The following is an 18441-nucleotide window of genomic DNA, read 5'->3' on the forward strand; positions in this document are numbered from 1 at the left end:
TGTGTGTGTGTGGTGTCATCTGTGTGTGTGGTGTCATCTGTGTGTGTGTGTCGTGTCTGCATATGTGTGTCTGCATATGTGTGTGTGTGTCTGCATATGTGTGTGTGTCTGCATATGTGTGTGTGTGTGTGTGGTGTCATCTGTGTGTGTGTGTGTCTCTGCATAGTGAGCTTTATGAAAATTGCAGATGATGCACATCAGAACTGTAAATAATTGATTGAAATACGCTTGATTTACAATGTTGAGTTAGTTTCAGGTGTATAGCAAAGTGATTCAGTTATATGTATACATATATTCATTCTTTTTTATATTCTTTTCTTATGTAGGTTATCCCTGTGCTATACAGTAGGTGCTTGTTGGTTATCTATTTTGTATATAATAGTGTGTGTATGTTCATCCCAAGCTCCTGATTTATCCTTACCCATCATGTTTCCCTTTCAGTAACCATAAGTTTGTTTTTGATGAAAGTGAAGAGGAGCGAAAGAGCCTTTTGATGAAAGTGAAAGAGGAGAGTGAAAAGGTTGGCTTAAAGCTCAACATGCAGAAAACGAAGATCATGGCATCTGGTCCCATCACTTCATGGGAAATAGATGGGGAAACAGTGGAAACAGTGGCAGACTATGTTTTTGGGCTCCAAAATCACTGCAGATGGTGACTTCAGCCATGAAATTAAAAGACTCTTACTCCTTGGAAGAAAAGTTATGACCAACCTAGATAGCATATTCAAAAGCAGAGACATTACTTTGCCAACAAAGGTCCATGGTTTTTCCAGTGGTCATGTATGGATGTGAGAGTTGGACTGTGAAGAAACTGAGCGCCAAAGAATTGATGCTTTTGAACTGTGGTGTTGGAGAAGACTCTTGAGAATCCCTTGGACTGCAAGGAGATCCAACCAGTCCATTCTAAAGGAGATCAGCCGTGGGTGTTCATTGGAAGGACCGATGCTAAAGCTGAAACTCCAATATTTTGGCTATCTCATGCGAAGAGTTGACTCATTGGAAAAGACCCTCACGCTGGGAGGGATTGGGGGCAGGAGGAGAAGGGGACGACTGAGGATGAGATGGCTGGATGGCATCACCGACTCGATGGATGTGAGTCTGAGTGAAATCCGGGAGATGGTGATGGACAGGGAGGCCTGGTGTGCTGCGATTCATGGGATCGCAAAGAGCCGGACACGACTGAGTGACTGACCTGAAGTGAACTGAAGTCTGTTCCTGCTTTGTAGGTAGGTTCACTGTAGATAAGTTTCATTTTTAAATTAGATCCCATGTATGAGTGATGTCATGTGATGGCTGTGTACCTCTGTCTGACTCGCCTCACTTAGTACGATGATCTCGGGGCCCACCCATGTTGCTCCAAGTGGCACGGTTTCATTCTTTCTCACGGCTGAGGAGTACCCCATTGTGTGTGCACCACGACTCCTTTACCCGTCCCTCTGTCAGTGGGCATCTAGGCTGCCGCCTGGCTGTTGGAGACGCTGCTGTTGTGGCTCTGGGGTGCCTGCCCCCTCCAGATCATGCTTCTCTCTGGGTGTTTGCTCAGGAGGGGATTTGCTGGGTCATGTGGTGGCTTTATTTTTCGTTTTCTGAGGAAACGTCAGCAGGTACGGTCTGCATTCCCACCGAGAGTGTAGGGGCTCCTCTGTCTCCACACTTCCTCCGGCGCTGACTGTGTGTGACCTTTCTGATGGTGGCCACGATGACCCGTGTGAGGTGACGCCTCGCCGTAGTGCTCATTTGCATCTCTGGTAATTTGCGATGTTGAGCATCTTTCCTTATGAGGTTTGCTCATCTGTAGTAACAGAACGTTTGAGAAGACAGAAAGGCATCACGCGCACTGATGTCAAGCAGCACCTAACACCCCGGCTCGCTTTCAGACTGCAGTCTCTGTCTAAGAACAGGTTTACTGAGGCATCATTTGCATACCGTGAATTTGACGCAGGCTCAGTGAGCGATTCCCCGGTCTTTAGTCTATCTGCTGGGTAGTGCAGCGGCTGTCACCGTCCCATTTTAGAACTTTCCGTCACACAGACTTCGTGTCCACTGGAGTCGCTTGTCTTTCTCACCATCCTTCGGGAGAGCCATGGATTTACTCTGTGCCTATATAGATACATGTTTTCTGGACATTTCACATGAATGGAATCGCAGAGTACAGAATCTTTCACGTCCAGCTTCTTTCACTTAGCGTCCCGTTCTTGAGGCCCGTCCATGCTTCGGTGAGTATCTGTACCTCATTGCGTTTTATTATTGAATAGCATTCCACTCCATGTTCTTGCCTGGAGAATCCCAGGGACGGGAGAGCCTGGTGGGCTGCCGTCTATGGGGTCGCACAGAGTCGGACACGAGTGAAGTGACTTAGCAGCAGCAGCAGCAGCAGCGTGAGTATACTGTTTCATTTGGTTTTCATCAGTTGACAGATAACTGGGTTATTTCCACTTTTGCTTGTTATAAATAAAGCTGCTTAAGACAGTGCCATATACATCTTCGTGTGGACATGTGTTTTCATTTCTCACGGGTAGAAATTTTTTTGGAGGAGCAGAATTTCTGGGTCTTTTGGAAAATCTTCATTTAAATTAATTTTCAAAGTCTTAAATAAAACTAGAATAGCCTGCACCATGAGTTTATTTTGATAAGTTGTCATCTCCAAATAACTTTGATTATTTTTTATTAAATGTAAATTTGTAAAGCTAGCTTTTGTTATGTACTTGACATTTTAACTTAATAAGGAATGTCTCTGCATTTCATAATGTTTCAAACACTGAGAAATAATTTCTTCATGCTCATAGGTTTTTCCCTTGGTACTCAATTTGTGATTTGATTAAAAATGTCTTTAAAAACAAGATGTTCTCTAAATCATTGTTTTAGGCCACGTACCATATGGAGTTATTTCTGCCTTTAAAATACTCTTCCATGGAGAAGAAGGCTTCAAAACCATAGAGTGAATATCTTTCTTCTTTGTTATTTTAGCTGCTGACATTTTAAATTGAATTTAGCAGTGGCCTTATATTTTTAAAGTTAATGAAGTGGATTTCAGGTTCAGTTAACAGTAATTTAAGATGACAATTAAATTATTAGTGAAGCTAATTATTAAGTGGAAAACTCACGGTAATACCCAAGCTAATGATGAAATAAAATCTTAGTTCCAAGAGCTGTGCAGACCGTGAGCTGAATGGGGTATAGATTTTTTAACAAAGGATAGTGGGAAGGTTGACAGGTGACAGTCCCATGTAAGGTCTTATTTCCAGCAGGCTGAGGTTTAATATTTAGGTTCATGTCTAGATCTGTTTTATTTATCTAAGTCACATTGGGTGTAAAACGCTGTTTAACAACGTCTTAAGCGATGTCTCTAAATATAAATACATCCATTATGCTTATCCCATTTATCTCAAACTCACATGACAAGCGCAGTAATTGCCATATTTATAATAAACACAAAAGAAGAAAAATGCTGCTAGGAACTCTCCCTGTACCTCTCTTTTGGTGAGCAAGGGCATGCATTTCCTTGAGGGGTTTGCCTGAAGCAAAACTCCTGGATAGTGAGCAATGCTGCATCCAAATCACAGATGAGGCCAAGCCTTTTCCCCAAGTGGTGGAACCGCTTTTTTTAACAATAACTTTTTTTTGGAGTGTATTGGAGTGTAGTTCCTTTACAATGGCGTGTTAGTCTCTGCTGCACGGCAGAGTGAGCCAGCTCTGCGTGTACATGTCCCTTCTTTTGGGAGCTTTCTCCCATCCAGGTCCCCACAGGCCGTGGAGTGGAGCTCCCCGAGCTCTCCCCGGCTGGAGTCCACGGGTCTGCCCTCTGCTTCTTAGCGCTTTCACCGTCGCGTGTGAGCGTGTCTGCTGCTCCTCGTGGTTTGAATCGGGAAAGCTGGAAACCAGGCAGGTTCATCAACAGTGAAGCGGTGACTAAGACATGAGACAGCAAATGGCGTCGAAAATGAACTGTGGGCTCAGTTCAGTATGCTTGCATCTCAAAGCACGATGATCAATAAATAAAGCAAGACATGAAGTAAAGCATACTGAAAGGTCCCTATTTTTGTAATATGCAAAGACTGCGTTAAGCTGTTGTGTCAGAAGTCAGGACAGTGGTTGATCTCAGGGAAGAGAGGGCCTCGAGGTGGGAAGGGCAGGAGAGGCGGCTCCGGGTGCCGGCGGCCTTGGCTTCTGGGCCTGGATCTCTTCCTTATGTGACGTCTCTGTGAGCTCCATGCTTACGATCTGCACGCCTCTGTGTGCACATGTTAAATAAACCCAACAAAAAGTAAAAGGCAAGTAGGTAGTCAATGCAGAAAAACATTACTTTTTATCTTCTTTTGATTTTACTTGTAATATTGATTTGCACTGAGGCAGAATCCTTAAAGCAAAATGTATCACAAAACTCTTTCACATGAATAAAATTCCTGATATAGGCTCTGAATTTGTCATTCATGTATTATGAAACAAGTTGAACTGTTTCCTCATATAATTATTTTATAAATTTCCAAAAATAGCTAGGAATTTTTTGTGAGTACTTTGCAAGTTAATTTGGAAGGTATTGACATCTTTATGGATGTTTTCAACTAGGTTTATCTATAACACATATGGTATCAGCTCGTCATTTTTTTGCCTACATGAGCTATACCAGGTAATCCTCATTTGTGTGTATTTTACTTTTTATTTTCCCCTCCCAACAATATGCTTTAGAGCTCTTTTCATGAAATAAGATTAGAATTCCCTCATTCCCTTAATTTGCTGACTGCTATCAATAGAATGGGCTAGAATGGATATGCAATGGATTATTTATTCATCCTATTAATGAACGTGTAGACTGTTTCCATTTTTATGATTATAAACAGTGCTAAACCATAGCTATACACATCTCTTTAAGCAGGCTTGCAAGTCTTTCTCTAAAGTAGACTTTGAGAGTTAGAATTGGTCAAATGTTATGCACATATGAAAGTTTGATTAATACTGCCTGAATTCTTCCCTACAATTATTTTTCCAATTGGCATGCCTTCTCAGAATATTTTAAAAGTATTCGTTTCTATCCTCTCATCAAAACCTCATATATTAAATACCATGGGGAATGGTAAAAATGAATGATTACTGTGCTCATGGAATTTGTAATTGAATGTGATTAAGTACATAAATATTTGTAATATAAGGCAATGCAAATAATGCCTTAAAGTCAGCTGAACTTGTGGAAATTGTAGCTTGTGATGCTTGGTAAGAAGCAGAGAGGATACCTTACCTCTGGAGTGCCTTAGTGATGACTTCCCAGCCAACAGGGCTGACTCAGAAACCCAATTTATTGGCTTCCTGAGTGGATTCAATTCTCAGGAATAGATTCACAGTAACCAAACTTATGGAAAAACAGAAATAGCAGAGTCCAGACCTGCTCTCCAGCTGTCGTCTTCTGTCCGTGGACACCCCACACAGAAAGCCAAATTATCATTTAAATGCCAAGTAGCCCAGTTTTTAAGAAAACATATCCACACGGCAGACCATTTGGCATATAGCTTCTGTGAAACTTCTCAGTGGAGAAACCTGATTTTTGTTCTTGATCAGTGAACGTGGAATGAGGAAGAGGGGAGAGTTGGGGGAGTTACGGGAGTCGCCTCCTCCGCAGCACAGCGCACCTGCCTCTGCCCTGCAGACAGCTCCTTGGCAGAGACACCCTCTCCCCTGGGTACCGCTGTGCTGAGTCCAGCCGGCGTTCGCTCGCGCCTTCTCTCTTCTTCTGGACTCTCAAGGATGGATAGTCCTCCTCCTGATGGGCACACATTGCAATCGCGTATTATTCTCTGGAAGCAACCCATGCTATTTAATCCTAATGATAAAATCAATAATTATAGTCAGAGATGCTTATTTAAGGCTTATGATGTGCCAGGCACAGTTCCAAGTGCTTTAAATACATAAACTCATTTAATCCTCTTTAAAATGTCTTTCTTGATCTCCATTTTTGTCCATCATGTGTTGGTTTGATAGCTTATTTATCCAAGGGAGCCAACCTGTTTATTTTATTTACACGTTCTTGGGGTGACCCTCAATATAGATCTAACATATGGAAACACAATTAAAATAGAGCAGAAATACTAAGTAGAAGAGATTCTTTTTGATTGGGTCAATAGGTGAAATTTCTCAAGAAAGAAGAGATGATGCTTCAAAGCATGAGTTGAATTTTTATTGGCAGTGATAGGATAAGATTTCATGCCTTAAATAAATGAATTTCGCTGCTTAAAAGTGAAATTTCACTTCCCTGGAAAGTTTACTGACTTGAAATATCTAATATCTTATTAATGTCTGATAACCAAGATGTATTTGATTAAGAATTTTGCTATTTGGAGTAGAAGTAGAGAGAGAATACAGGTATTTTCCTGTACTGTTTTTGTTGTCTGATTAAACTATAGAATTAAAACAAAACTGTCATTGGCTCTGTGAGCTTTTTCTTTCTAAATGTTTCTTATACATTTGCAGCACAATTTATATCGTAATGAAAATGAGGCTCAAGAGATGCTCTTAGGATCCAGGAGGGGAAATTAGAATGCTTTGCCCTTGATTACAGCATCTGTTATTTCCTAGGGAAAAAAGCATCAGTGGTCACTTGTAAATTGTAATTCTGACCTACATTGCAGAGCTTGCAAATTTCCTTGGGAGCCTGATCAATAACACACTGTTAAAAGGGAACCTTGCTAACAGCTTTTTCTAAAAAAAAGGTTGACAGTCAAGAAAACAATTTGTTCAATTTCATCTACTCTCCCGGAATTCCCATGAGGTAAAACTGCTCCCTATTTCGTAGTCACAAAAGCATTTTGTTTAAAATGATAATGTTGATGTTTATTACATTTTAACATGAAAGATATACATATCAAATATGAAAAGGACCTCTGGATTCTTGTGGTAGGAGGCTGGCCTTGTCTGACATCCTTCTCCCAGCTTCTGGGATGGTACCCTAAAAAGATTCACCAAAAACTGGCAACAGAAGAGGTAACTAAAAGGAAGGCAGCCAGTCAAATCCTGCATGAGATGTTTTCTAATTCTAATAAATTAAGAATCCTATTTTTGGACTACACACCACCTGCCCACTTTGTGCATCTGAACTGTGCAAAGAGGTCCGAAGATGATGGGAAGAGATCTGAAGTCAGCCCACGTTTAAAGTGGGCCATTCTCTGAGTTAGGAGTTTTCAGTCTTGGCACTGTTGACATTACGGTTAGGATTAAGGCTACAGCTAGGATTAGGGTAGCAGGCTGGCTGGGTCTGACACCCTTCTCCCAGCTCCTGGTATGGCATCCTGAAAAGATGCCCAGAAGAAAAAAAACAGAGGAGGAAAGTAAAGGGAGACAGTCAAGTCTGGTCGCAGGCCCGGGTCCTTCTTTGTCGTGGGGCTGTCAGAGTATCATGGGATGTTTACAGCATCCTGGTCTCTACCCGCTAGCTGCGAGAAGCACTCCCCACTCTTATCTCTGGCTTTGACAAAAGCAGTGGTCTCCAGACATTGCCAAACTCCTTGAGGGCAGAACAGCCCCAGGCTGAGACCCAGGACTTAACTGACCAGCGTAGCCAGAGCCGGGGCAGCCCCTCTCCCGCCTCCCTTTCATCACCGCACTGCGTTTAGTGGCTCAGTTGTGTCCTGCCGGGCTCCTCTGTCCATGGCATTCTCCAGGCCAGAACACTGACATGGGCAGCCTTTCCCTTCTCTAGGGATCTTCCCAATCCAGGGATCAAACCCAGGTCTCTTGCATTGCAGGCGGATTCTTTACCAGCTGAGCCACAGGGACGCCCGTGGTACCTCTTTTTTTCACTTTTTATGAAAGGAACTGACCAGGGACAGATTGAAGTGCTCTGAAGCCTGGGGCAACTTGTTTCTAAAAAAAGTTTAAGGGAGCATGTTTGGACCCTGAATCGTCAGTGCTGGTAGAAGCTAAAGTAATGGTTACTTTTGAGAGAGGGACTGTCGGTAGGGTGGGGACACAAAAATGGCTTCTCCGGTGACAGAAATACTCTGTGCCCGGATCTAGGGATGGGGATGCGTGTTGAAAGGTCCTCAGGCTCAACTGTGCAGCTGAGTGCACTTTGCTGTATTTAAGTGATGATTCAATTAACAAAAGCATCATCAAAAGAAAGAAAGGCACAGGGCAGAAAACCCAACTCAGGCCAAGGAAAAGGGCAAAGGACCATCTGTTTACAGATTAACATACAGAGAGCATCGTTCTGAACGAGAAGAGCCAGGCGCATGGTGGCCACCCAAGCTTGGTTCGGGGCGGGGGTGACTCCTGGATTCGCACAAAGTCCGTGTGGAGCTCCACAAGCCCCGTGGGGTGAAGGGAAACCTAGTATTAGGAGCTGGTCCTCGGGACTGGTAGATGCAAGCTACTACATATGGAATGAATAAACCAGGAGGAGAGACTGCAGAGCGCAGGGAACTATATTTAACACCCGTGATAAACCAAAACTGAAGAGGATGCAGCAGAAATGGGTGTGACCATGTAAACCCACTGTACGTTAATAAAATCAAGTTTTTAAAGAAGCAGGACTGGTTATTCAACCAACTGCCATAGCCTTAGGAGAAGTTTCAGGAAAACGCAAAGATGATGGACGAGTTTTAAAGATGCAAAACCCCCTAAACGTCTGTAGGTCTTGTCCTAGTAGACCTGGGCAGCAGGAGTCCTACCCTTTAGCTCTCCAGGTCCTGACTCTCCAAGCGCTGCCGGGGGTCAAGGGAGTCCCCGTCAATGGCTTCAACATAACGCTCTCCTACCTCCTGCCTTTGTGTCAAAGGCGCCATGATTCATCTATTTGCTTATTTCTTAGTTCATGTATTCACCCAGCAGTTCAGTTCAGTTCAGTCGCTCAGTCGTGTCCGACTCTTTGCGGCCCAGCAAGCATTTATTTATTGATAATTTTATTGGAGTCTAGGTGCTTTCCAACGTTGTGTTAGTTTCTGCTGTACAGCAGAGCAAATCAGCTACGCACGCTTTCCTTCCCATTCAGGTCACCACGGAGCGCTGAGCAGAGCTCCCTGAGTCACACCGTGGGTTCTCATTAGTCATTTATTTTAAATATAGCATCGATACTGTGTATACGTCAACCCCAAACCCCCGATTCATCCCACCACCACCGCCTCCTTCCCGCTTGGCGTTCTTAGATTTGTCCTCTATGCCTGTGTCTCTGTTTCTGCTTTGCAAATAAATCATCTATACCCGTTTTGTAGATTCTGCATATACGTGTTAACATCTGATATTTGTTTTTCTCTTTCTGACTCACTTTACTCTATACAGCAGTCTCTAGGGCCACCCACTTTTCTACAAACAACCCAGTTGTCTTCCTTTTAATGGCCGAGAAGCATTTATTATTTCATATAGACTGTATTCCAGGCGTTACTTTCTGGGTGAGGGCTATAGTGGTTTATGAGACAGACGAGATCCCTCTTCCCTTGCAGCTTATTTCCTAGTGGAGGAAACAGACCAAGTCAATCAATAAACAAGTATATCTTAGAGAATGATAAGTGCTATGGTGTAAACAAAGTCAGGACATGGGATATTGACTGGGCATGGTGGGGTAGAGAAGGCGTCGTTTTGTCTATGCAAATGAGAATGCAAAGTCTTTAAAGACCCTAAGGTAATGAGGTGCTTGGTGACTTGCTAGCCTACTGGTATCCACTTGTTCCCTTCTTAACAGACATCTTCTCAGGGAGACTGACTGTCTCAGCTCCAGTGTGAAAGGCCCTGGGTAACAGCCCTAGTAATCGTGGCCCACACGCTTGACAGCGATCCTTCTAAAAATCTGGGCCTTAGCACATGGGGTTTTCCTGTCCGCTGGCTTTGGTTCAGGAGGGGGCCCTGGATCCTGCCTGAAGCGGGAGATGTGTCCAGGGAGTGGTGGCGGGTTTCTAGAAACATCTGGGAAGTTTCAGTTCAGTTCAGTCGCTCAGTCATGTCCAACTCTTTGCGACCCCATGAATTGCAGCACGCCAGGCCTCCCTGTCTATCACCATCTCCCAGAGTTCACTCAAACTCACATCCATCGAGTCAGTGATGCCATCCAGCCATCTCATCCTCTGTCGTCCCCTTTTCCTCCTGCCCCCAATCCCTCCCAGCATCAGAGTCTTTTCCAATGAGTCAACTCTTCGCATGAGGTGGCCAAAGTACTGGAGTTTCAGCTTCAGCATCATTCCTTCCAAAGAACACCCAGGGCTGATCTCCTTTAGAATGGACTGGTTGGATCTCCTTGCAGTCCAAGGGACTCTCAAGAGTCTTCTCCAACACCACAGTTCAAAAGCATCAATTCTTTAGCACTCAGCTTTCTTCAGTCTAACTCTCCCATCCATAAATGACCACTGGAAAAACCATAGCCTTGACTAAACGGACCTTTGTTGGCAAAGTAATGTCTCTGCTTTTCAATATGCTATCTAGGTTGGTACCCTTAATGGAAGAGATGGCCTGTTTTTCACTGGCTGAGAAGGAGGAGACAAGAAGCTGTGGCTGTGCAGGAAGTGGGCTGTCTCAGAGCCGATTGCAGGGAAGCGAGGAGTCTACCCAGCTCCCGGGGACATGAGCGAGCCCGTGGCACACACTGCAGGTCTGCTTGGTGGGCTGGGCCTTCACCCTGCGCTGCCGGAGCTCCTCTTTGTGCACAGAGCTGGAGGAAGGGCCCCGGAGGAGCGGCCCTCAGCCAGAGACAGGGAGAGGTGGTGGACGACTGAAACAGCTCTGAGCATCCCTTGTTCTCCAAGGAGGGACCACTTACTCTGAGCCCTGGATGACAACAGGAAGACATCTGCGAGAAGAGTGCTCCCAGCTGAGGCAGAGGTCGGCAAAGACCCTAATCTGGGATCTGTTTTGGCCCATTCACGAGTCAGCACAGAGGAGGGAGAGCATGACCAGCGTCTGCAGTCAGGGAATCTGGCTGAAGTACTCGTCTGTTTTTAGAAAACCATTTATGTATGCATTTGACTGTGCTGGGTCTCAGTTGGGGCTTGTGGGATCTAGTTAGACCAGGGATTGAACCCCAGACCCCTACTTTGTCAGTTGTGATATTCCTGTTGGAGCTTCCTGTCTTAGTCACTGGGCCATCAGGGAAGTCCCTAGAGTTATCCTCATCTTTCCTGCAATTTGATATTTGATCTTGAGCAGTTTGATCTTGAGTGGGAGCTTCCTCTCCTTTCAGTGGGCTGAACCATAGCATCCCCAAGTCAGGGCTGTAATTGAAACAGTGTAGATGCTCCTGTGTCCTTATCTGTTGTAGGAAAATGCTGACTCGGGAGATAATGATTAGGAAATGCGAAGATGCGGAAACAAGGAATAGCTGTTGGGCTGAGGAACTGGTAACAGTTGAGCCTATAATTCTGCCACTTAACAGAATCACCAAATCCTCAGGTCCCTGAAAGATATAGATAAAAGCTGACACACATTCCTAAGCTGCTTTTACGGGAAATAGACCTCCCTCCAGATGAAAATACTGACCACAAGAACATAGACCCTAGACTAGTTGAAACTAGAAGGCTGATGATGCTTGAAACGTCACCTTGATGGCAACCGATCCAAGAACTGCCCATGAGCTGCTCCTTGAACACTGTGGTCCTCATGACCCCTCCAGGTTGGATCACAGTCTTCAGGGCACTAGGCCAGTGAGGCCCCCTTTGCCTGGCAAAGCAGTAACAGCCACTCTTTCCTACTTCACCCAAAACTGTCTCCGTGTTTGTGTCTGGCACCAGTGAACAGAGGCAGAGATTCAGCAACATAATGAGACTCAAACGAGCTCCTGAGTGTGAAATGTCTGTTACGGCCCTTGGCCCAGAGAAGCTGTTCTCTCACCTGGATCAGGTTTGCTCACAAATGTTCAGTTTGCCATGGGCTTTACGTTTTTTTGTGTGTGGGGTCATTGTCGGAAGGAGCAGAGTAAGATCTCACCCAGCTGAACCTTGGGACAATGAGGGCAAGCCAGCACGGATCAACCCCGAGGAACCATAGCTAAGCGCCCGTCAGAGAGGGGTTGTCCAGATTCACTTAGAGCGAAGATGCCCCACGGTTCATTTCCTTGTCAGAAACTCTGGGAGCAGGCCTTCAGAGCTTGCACAGTGTGGGATGAGAGTGTCATCTGGGCCAGGACACATCACCTCTCCAGTAGCCCTGTCTGCTACAGAGTATCAAGAGATACTCTGTCCACGTCCATAAAGCTTGTGGCTCACAATACCCACTTTGGTCAATTTGTCCATCAAATAAAATGGAAAACTCACTATGGACATGTTATTGGGAGGAGCTGGAAATTCTGATATGCTTTCCCTGGAGCACTCATGATTAATTACCTGCTGGACCTTGACAGGTGCCTTGTACCTGCTTCAAAAGCTGCTCTAAGGCTGACTTTCTACTCCTAATGGAAAGAAGCGTCCAGAAAAGAGCCTGGACTTTCCCTGATGTCCAGGGTCATCAAAAAGTTCCCGCTGCTGTCAGCTGTGTTCAGTTTCCAAGGAAGCCACTGGAAAATTGCTTATGTTAATTGCACAGATGATGCTGCACCATGAATTCAGAGCATACCTGCAGAAGAGGAATTCCATCCAGAATGCTTTTAGCAGAGTGCTATCAAGACGTTGGGTTTAATCACGTGTATTCCTTTATGACAACAAAGACGGAGAAAATGTGTTTCGACTCGCCTGTCACTAGTGATATTTCTGTTAAAGCACCCTGTCAGAGAAGTCTCATAAAATAATAGTAATGGCCAAGTAATATTTATCTAGGGCAAGTAATATTTTTCTGACCTCTAGGAAGCTCTGAAAGCAATCAAACCTCTCCATATTCAGTCAAAAGCTATTTCGGGACCATTTCTGTCTCCCATCATGGACTAATTTTCTATAATTATGGACTATTAAAAATGAAATGAAGAGGTAAAGAAGGATTCAATCCCGAGCTCTGGCAGTTACTCATTCTTTGACCTTATTAATAATCATATAATAATGACAGTTAATATTTATGACATCTTACCGGGTCCCAAGCCTTATGCATAGCACTTAACTTATACCCGCCTCATTTAATACCTGCACAAAGCCTTTGGGCCAAATGTATTATCGTATTCTTTGTATAGATGAGAAATAGAGACTCTAAAAGGTTATGACTCTCGACTCTCGTTTAGGTTCACAGTCTTAGTGGGCGCCTGGGATGCCTTTCCAGCCTGGGCCGCCTGCCGGGGGATCACTAGTCACAGCCTAGAGTCCACCTCCTCGGGCCTGATGTCCTCAGCTCTGTTTGTCTTGCTCTCCGATGTAACTGGGGAGGCCAGGGCATGGCGGACTGAGTTTCCGGACTCGGCGTGGGGGGAACAGGAGTGGCTCAGCTCTCATGTGGAGGGGCATGGAGCAGGGTGATCCTGGAGCCGGGGCTGTGGCCGTAGGACAGAGCCGGGAGCAGACGTGCCCCTGAGGCCCCCGGTCCCCGACGTGGGTCACTAGGAGGCAGAAACGCTGTGAGACCAAGCAAGGGTATTAGGAAGGCAGATAGCAGAGATTGCCTGAGGCCGGGGGACAGAAACGGGGGCTTATCAGAGGCTGTCCGGGGAGGGGGCGCGGCCAGAGCTGTCCAGGGAGATCCGCACAGATTCCGGCCCCTGTGCGGCAGAAGGCCCCGGCGCCCCTGCCTCCACGCACCACATGAGGACTCACGGAAGAGCCTGGTGCAGGCAGTTGCAAACTCTCCAGTGAGGACTTTGAGTGCAAAGCATCGTCTGCGTCTGTGCACGCCAGATAAGACGAACCTGGGTGTCCGGTTCTCCCCCAGCAGCCCGGCCATGGATTTCTGGTGCCGGACCCCTCAGCCCGGTTTAGGGCTAGGACAGAGGTAGGCAGAGGGTCATGACGGAGAAAGAAAGAGCTTCCCGTTTTGTAATTGTTCTGAGAGGGGATATGTGAGGGAACCAGGAGGAGGACCGAGCCCGCTGCAAGTTAGTGCTTGACCGCGATGGTCTCTGGAGGACCCCACGTGGCCTGGTGACAGCTGGAATCCAGGACTTGGAACCCGTGCGGCGGCTTGTATTCTGTAGCCGCAGCTCAGCATCGTTCGTTCGTGGCAGAGGGGTGTGCCAGTGCTGGGGGGCACAGGGCGAGCAGCCAGGAGACCCTGGGAGAATCTGAGACCCCAGACCTTGGGGTGCAGGCTGGAGACGGGCAGTGGGGGTCCTGCTGCTGGCTGGCTCTGACAGCCCGGGGAGCTGAAGTGAACAGAACCCGAAGGCAGCTGGCTTCCCGCAGCCGCTGCAGGCTTGCGTCCAGCAGGGTGGTGAGGCTTGTGTCGGAGCTGGCTGGCAGCAGCGGGCGGGCAGAGGCGCAGCTGTTACCTGGCACGGAGGCCGGGCACACGACAGGCTCGCAGTGGAAAGCCGGAGCTTCCATGGCTCTACCAGGGCTGGAAGGACTCGGGCAGAACATTGTTCTGCTGGAAACGCCCTTGGCTCCCCTTGCACACCGTTTAGTTCAGGCCGAATAGGAAACAGACACTACCAGCAACCAGCCCTCTGCACCGGAACCTGCCAGAGGGATTCCAAGGACAATTAGGAGATACAGGTGGACCCGTCTTTCAATCTGTGGAGGAAACACTAAGCCAGGATCAGCCTGACCCTCTGGGAGGATGAGTGAGCAGGAACCAGCCAGAGGAGCTCGTGGAAAGACTCCGAAGCAGGGAGACACCGAACCCCCTCTTCAGGATGTAGGAAAAAATGGACAAAGAGTTCAAAGTGATGGCAGATGGAGAGCTTAGGAGCAGAGAGGAGTGACTACACAGAGGTATAAGGTTTCTCAAGAAAGGAAACCAGGCGCTTCCCTGGTGGTTCTGTGGGTGAGGTCTGTGCTTCCAGGGCAGGGCTGAGGGTGTGGCCCTCTGATGGCCTCTCTATGATAGGAGACTTTAGAAGAGCATACATTATGGGAACAGATGGGGCAAAGATTTGGTGTAAGAATGGACCTATGCTCTCTGTTTTGTAACAACCTGTAAGGGAGGAGGGGCTCCCAGATGGTGCTAGTGGTAAAGAATCCAGCCGCCAGTGCGGGAGATGCAAGACACGTGGGTTTGATCCTTGGGCCGGGAAGATCCCCTGGAGTAGGAAATGGCAACCCACTCCGGTATTCTTGTCTGGAAATTTCCGTGGACAGAGGAGCCTGACAGGCTACAATGCATAGGGCTGAAAAAATTGGATATAACTGCGCAACGGACCACATAAGAGGAAAGAATCTGAAGAAGTATATAAAAAGCTGCATCACTGTGCTGCAGACCTGAAAATAATACATTGTAGATCAACTATGAAAGTGGAAGTGAAAGCTGTTCAGTGTCCGACTCTTGGCGACCCCATGAACTATACAGTCCATGGAATTCTCCAGGCCAGAATACTGGAGTGGGTAGTCTTTCCCTTCTCCAGGGGATCTTCCCAACCCAGGGATAAACCCAGGTCTCCTGCATTGCACTCAGATTCTTTACCAGCTAAGCGACAAGGGAAGCCCCCCAACCACAATTAAAAAATACACTTTAAAAAATTTTAAAAATAATGGTGCAAGCATCTTATTATAGAAAGTTCTATCTATCTATCCATCCATCCACCTCATTCCATTTCTGAAAAGGTAAGCCAAGTAACTAGCAAAGAAAGTCTCCTGAAAAAATGACTCACAGGTGAACTCTAGCTGACTTAAAGATGCGAAGTGCAATGATGGGAAACGCGCTCGCTGCAAGGCGGGCAGAAACTCAGTGTGAAGAGCTGTGTTCAGCATGGCTCTAAACCCAGCGAGTGTCAAAATCTGAAAGAAACGCGTGTGATAGACATTTGTCAGGATAGGTTACGTATATCCTTCCAAAGCGCTTGACACACAGCACATGCTTTATAAACATTTGCTGGATGAGGGTCGCAAAAGTTTAGTATTATAAACTCCGAGGCGCTTGATGAGGCTCCCTGAGCAAACAGCTTCAGTCCTGCATTAGGAAGTCGAAGTGTCTGTTTCTGGGGGCAGACAGATGTCTTTTGCCCTGTAAGCGTCGCCATGTCAAGGGCCTGCAGGGAAAAAGCGTCTTTCCTGGTTTCTGTCAGCCATGAAATCCGGCCCAGTAACATCACACCCTTTCCTCACCTTTGCCTCAGTGTGACTCTCCAGTTCTGGCTTTCTCACTTTGTTCTGGATTGACATGACTCAGAATCATGTTAGTCTGGTTTTTCAGGTATAGGGAATCGACTGCAAACTGATGGGTAACCATGATTCGTTGGGTCTTTTAAAAGAATTAATCAGTCAGTTAATTAATTTGGTGGCACCAGGTCTCAGTCGTGACAGGTGTAATCTAGTTCCCTGCTGGGGGTGGAGCCTGGGCATTTGCACTCCTGCGTTGGGAGAGCAAAGTTTTAGCCGCTGGACCTCCAGGGAAGTCCCTTGATCATGATTCTTTCAAGATGACTGCTTACCAGTGGGCCACCAAGTTGGCTGCATAGGCGTCTGTATCGGACACGCCGTTCGTGCCACATAAGCTGATCCTCTGCATAGAAACAGCCTGCTCCGAGGCTGGGGGCTCAGATGAGCAACCCACGGTGGGCTTGTGTTATGAGCAACACAGGGTGGTCTGCTTCTAGCCAATCTAGAGTGAGAGCAAAACTAGCAAGAACGATTTGCCTCATTTGTCCCTGAAGATCTTAAATGAATGAGACCTGTTCTGGATTGGGGATTAAGACCAAAACCCACCCAGGACGTTGTAGGCAGGAAAGTTGATTGTGGAGATGACGGATTCCAGAGTCAATGTTTCACAGACTCCAGGGGTGATAGGATTTTTAACTTGAGCTTTATTATTATTCACATATATGGCATTATCTTTTAAAAAAATGTTCAAAATTCTTTTACCTATTACTTTCCACTAGAGTTTATCCCAGGATAGTGAATATCATTCCCTGTGCTATACAGTAGGACGGTTTATCCATTCTGTACACCATAGTTTACCTCTGCTAATTCCAAACTCTCATTAGGAGCTGCCATTAGGACTGGGAGTTCGCTACTTTGGGTGGCCAGGCATGTTTCCTGGGGTGAGCACACGTCTGGAGACTGAAGGTGCAGGCTAGGTGCTACTTGTACTACATGGGGCACAAAGACACATTTTCTCTGCCCCCTGGAACTTGCATTCCAGTAGGGACACCTGTATGAGTCATGTAACCACCCAGGCATCGCGGATTCAGTCGTCGCTTATTCATCCATGCATCCGCTGTTTTTTAAGCACCTGCCATGTGCCAGGCAGGCACTATTTTAGGTTTTGGGGACTCTGATTCATCAGTAAACAAACAGGACAACAGGATTCCTGCCCAGGAGGGCTTTAGAAGGTGCCAAACTCTCTAGGCTGTAGCTACCTTTCCCAGAATTTCTTTCTCGGTGCATTTCTGGGATGGGAATGGCCCCAGAACAATGTGTGACAGTTCTGTGCGGCGACAGCCCAGCTCTCTATGGCACTGTCTCTGAAGGTCGCTGCGGGGGCAGCTCGTGACACAGGAGCAGACCCGCTGGACCACCGTCCTGGGTCTGGGGTCACCTGTAGGCCTGCTGGGAATCTTTCACTTGCTTCTCTGAGGCCTGGGTCCAGCTTGCTGCCACGTGAGGGGAGGGCCAGTTTCTGCTGCGATTCCCTTTGACACCGGGGCTGGAGGCAGGTCCCAGGCAGTCCCCGTGAGCGCAACCGTGCCCCCACTCCCACGCACGCCCAGGTCTCCTTCCTGACAGCCGGGGAGCTGGACTCCAGGCTCGCCAGCCTTCACCAGATGCAGAGGCGACAGCCCACAGGGCCACACCACCTGCTCCCGCAACCGCACAAGGACTAACCCGTGACATCTGTTCTGTTCTCCCGCGGCTCTCCTGCTCTGGCTGAGCCCTGATGGATAGCTCGCCATTGTGCCATCGACACCCTGACATTCTAGACAATTGCACCAGGGCAGACTATCCTTCAGGGTTAGTTGTTAAGCAAATAGCTTAATAAACAAGCAAATTATGCAGTAAGTTTAAGAGGGGAAGGTGTAGTGGAAAGAAAATTAAAGAGTCAGAGGGACCCAGGGCGCCAGGGGCGAATGCAGGCAGACAGGTGTTGTGTGAAACAGGGCCGTCACAGTGAGCCTTTCTGAGAAGGTGGGATGTTGAGGGGACTGGAGGGAGGGGAGGGGCCAGCCAGAGGAAGACTCCAAGGGCAGGAGGACACAGGACGCTCCTGAGGCAGGGGGATGCCAGAGCACTCCCGGAGCTCCCAGGAGGCCCGTGTGACCGGAAAGAGGGGGCAGGGGGGACTGAGGGGGTGAGGCCTGGAGGCCCTGCAGTGTGGAGCATGCGTGCATGCCTGCTAAGCGGCTTCAGTCGTGTGTGACTCTCTGCAGCCCCACAGACTGCAGCCCCACAGACTGTAGCCCGCCAGGCTCCTCTGTCCACGGGATTCTCCAGGCAAGAATGCTGGAGTGGGTTGCTAAGCCCTCCTCCAG

Source organism: Oryx dammah, unplaced genomic scaffold (genome assembly GCF_014754425.2).
Source record: "Oryx dammah isolate SB20612 unplaced genomic scaffold, SCBI_Odam_1.1 HiC_scaffold_7, whole genome shotgun sequence".
NCBI classification, from domain to species: domain Eukaryota; kingdom Metazoa; phylum Chordata; class Mammalia; order Artiodactyla; family Bovidae; genus Oryx; species Oryx dammah.